Source organism: Mirounga leonina, unplaced genomic scaffold, assembly GCF_011800145.1.
Source record: "Mirounga leonina isolate KUSES-001 unplaced genomic scaffold, KU_Mleo_1.0 Mir_165, whole genome shotgun sequence".
In the NCBI taxonomy this organism is placed as follows: domain Eukaryota; kingdom Metazoa; phylum Chordata; class Mammalia; order Carnivora; family Phocidae; genus Mirounga; species Mirounga leonina.
In genome coordinates this window covers 66,658,399-66,661,968 of record NW_023270415.1, presented here as the reverse complement: position 1 = coordinate 66,661,968, position 3,570 = coordinate 66,658,399, and the positions used below count along the sequence as shown (strand labels likewise).

The 3,570-nt window shown below is 39.1% G+C and overlaps 1 long non-coding RNA gene across 1 annotated transcript in view; it reads right to left on the bottom strand.

Annotated features, from left to right (window-relative positions):
- Positions 1-1,547: 1,547 nt before the first annotated feature.
- The window catches only part of LOC118015194, a 9,710-nt gene continuing 7,687 nt past the window's right edge, over positions 1,548-3,570 (bottom strand). The window contains exon 3 of the long non-coding RNA XR_004680559.1: positions 1,548-1,618. This is a non-coding gene — a long non-coding RNA (uncharacterized LOC118015194). The remainder of the gene's footprint in view (positions 1,619-3,570) is intronic.

Here is a 3,570-nt window from a genome sequence, read left to right as displayed (position 1 = left end):
AAGATACTGTTAATTTCTCCTTGATTGCTATTTGTTTACTCTTAAATGTCTGTCTTCCCTAGTAGCAAATAATTTTCTCATAGGCAAGGAATGTTCTTTTTCTGTTTGCTGCTATATCCCCAGCATCTTGTATAGTTTCCAGTCACAAGTCATTGCTTGGCAATGCTATAGTAATTAAGAGAATGACTGCTTGATCACCAGGAGACCTGAACATGTTTGTACCCATTCAAGCAGGAATCCATTCCATGAATGTAGAATGATCAGAAATTCAAAGGATTGATAAACTAAATACTCCTTACTGTTTTACTTAACCTACAGATGAAGGTTAAATGAATTATGGTACATCCTTTAGATGGAAATAATAAACAGTTGTTATGATTATAAGAAATATTAATGACACAGGAAGTTACTCCTTGTACAGTGTTTAGTTGCAAAATATACAACTATGCCTTAGATGGTATTTATTTAAACAAGTTTATGAGGGTAAATGTGAACAGTGATTCATAGTGATTCCCTATATGTGATGCGATTATAAGTGATTCCATTTTCTTTTGTATATTTTTCTCTAGTTACAAGTTGCATGTGATGAACAAATGTTATCTTTATATCTTAGAAAAATCTTTAGAAAATCCTTGAGGCAGCAAAAAAGTTGTTTTCTGGGTCCCCTACAAATGGAAACTCCCTTTCATTTTATTTGTAGTGGGAGGTGAGAAAAGTCGTATCTTACAAAGTGTTTTTTCTCTAGGTTTCCTTCTGTTCCAAAGTCAGTTTGACACTTTACAACAATAATTAAAATAATGTAGCAAGGACTTTGACCCAGATATAACCTACTATTAACCTGAGCTAAACATAATATTGGGGGATATGATTTGAAAGCTAACTTAATATTCGAGAGTTGGAAACGGTCCTTTAAAAATTGCAGATTTACGAATGATCTCCACTTGTACGTGGCCGTCTTGATCCACCATCCCTCAAGCACGTGACCTCACTTTCCCCACCATTTCCATCATGCGAACTCATTAAAATGACAACAAAGCAGGGCGCCTGGGTGGCTCAGATGGTTAAGCGTCTGCCTTCGGCTCAGGTCATGGTCCCGGAGTCCTGGGATCGAGTCCCGCATCGGGCTCCCTGCTCGGCGGGAAGCCTGCTTCTCCCTCTGCGTCTCTCTCTCTCTCACTCTCATGAATAAATAAAATCTTTAAAAAAAAAAATGACAACAAAGCAAGAGCAACCAACAACAACAATAATAAACAAGTGTGTAGACAACCTGTGAATTCCAACACAGAAGAGGATGATTACTTAGTTAAGGAGAAGTAGGTCAGGGAAATTAACTGCAGAGGGAGAGGGGAGGGTGGGAAAACTTTATCACAAATCGCCTCTCCTGAAGTGGCCAGAATTATTTAATTCCATATGAATTTTAGTCAGGGAGCCCCCAGCTGGAGATGAGTTTGTTACACCTCTTCTTGATGAGATGCCAAACCAAGGGACCGTCCACCTGCCTCTCTTGTGAGAGGCGACATTCAATTCTGCAGCTTTCATGTAGGAAGGAGGTTCTGCATGGTGTTGGGCTGGCTATATACACGAGAGCTTGCCTCCGTGGCTTGAGAGATCCTGGAGCCTAGAGATAAAGAGGAATAATTGCTTTCACTTTCTTAGTTTTCTCTTCCTTCTGTTCTTCCCTCCGCTTGCTGCACCTGGAATGTTGTTCCCTTCCTTAGGTGCCTCTTCATTTGTTCATTTTAGCATCACTGCTGTGTTTTTTGAACAACTGTTTGCTAACTTCCCTTCACGGAACTCTATTCTGAGTTGTAGATATGCTCACGAATACTTCTGATGCCATGAGTGAAGTGTGACTGGAGTTGCAATTTCAAGTGTTTTGTGAGCATGGAGGAAAGATTAAGCCATCCCTCTCGTGCATTTTGAAGAAAACATTCTGTTGCTTTTCCTCCTACCTCACTGAATGCTTCTTCTTATGGGTGTACCTGTCTACCTCCCCCACCACATTTGATTTTCCCAGACACTTCACACTCAACACTTCCAAAATGAAACTCAGCTTGCGTTCTCCCCACTCCTCTTTAGCTCATGAAATGCCCTGCCAGTCTCCTAGTTGCTCATGTCACAAACCTGGGACTTTTCTTTTACTTATGCCCCTCCCTTGCCCTCAGTGCTCACAACAAAACCACCTTCATTTTGAATGGACTTTACCTGCTGCAGAGTTCCCCAGAGAGAATCCCCTTCTCTCTGCACAGTGTCCTAGACTATGTCTCACAGTTTCCCGAGTGGATTGTTCACCTCTGTTTACTTCACCGATAACATACTCTTATTTAACTCCCTTTATGTCAGAGTATTTGAAATAAAAACCAAGATGGTGAAGAATTTTTTTCATAAGCTTTGTTTTACTATATAAAGAGCTACATTGTCACATTACAAAGTACATAATGCCATAACTGAATGTTCCATTATTGTACGTGGGCTTTGAATAATTCATATTATGATACTCAGAGCTTGAGACTTTGTAATTAAGTTTATAAAAACTCAAAAATAACAAGATTTAATAAAATTTTTATTTAAAAAGTTCTCACTTTAATCCATTAGTAATTTCATTCCATCGTGGCCAGAGAACATACTATGTATACTTTCAATCCTTTTAGGGTTATCGAGGCTTTATTTTATGACCTAGCATATGGTCTATCTTGGAGAATGTTCCAGGTGCACTTCAGAAGAATGGGTGTTCTGCTGTTGGTGTGGAATGTTCTGTAGTTGTCTGTTAGTCTGTATCCTTTTAGCTTATTATCAGGTAAAATAATTTTCTGGTCATTATAATTCACAACCATAGTCCCAATTCAAAAACTAGAATGCCTAGTATTAAGTGCTAATCTAAACACATTGTCCTCTCTTCTTCCCATGTACTCAACACACTCCCTCCCTTTGCTGCAGCTCACTTTCATGACTGGTCTCACTGCCCAGATAATTCCCTTCCCAAGACCAGTCAGAACATCCTCAGGAAAGCCTTCTCTAACCTCCTATCCATCTCCCCAGTAAGGAAAATCCTTACCAGTGATTCTCATAGCACCATGTTCTTCTCTTAGAACCCTTTCCAGTCATATTTTTTTCATTTTTAAATTGGATTAATGGCTATCGTCCCACAAGTGTGTAAGTTTCAAGGGGGTAAGGAGCTGGATTTCCCCCATTACTGTATTTCCTTATTGTATTTATGAAGACCCGTCACATATAGTACATTCTCAGAAAGTATCCATAGAATGAACACATAAGTGAGTGAGGGAGTGAATGAATGAACGAGTGAATGATGGAAGAAGAAAGATGTACAGGAAAAACAGTTTATGGCCCAAGGGAGCGTTTTAGTTCCAAGTTGTTGAAGAAAGATGTACAGGAAAAACAGTTTATGGCCCAAGGGAGCGTTTTAGTTCCAAGTTGTTGCCACTAGATGGCAGCAACAATCAGCACCAAAGTAGTTGCAGCCTTTGAGTAAAGTTCTTTCTTTCTTTCTTTCTTTCTTTCTTTCTTTCTTTCTTTCTTTCTTTCTTTCTTTCTTTCTTTCTTTCTTTCTTT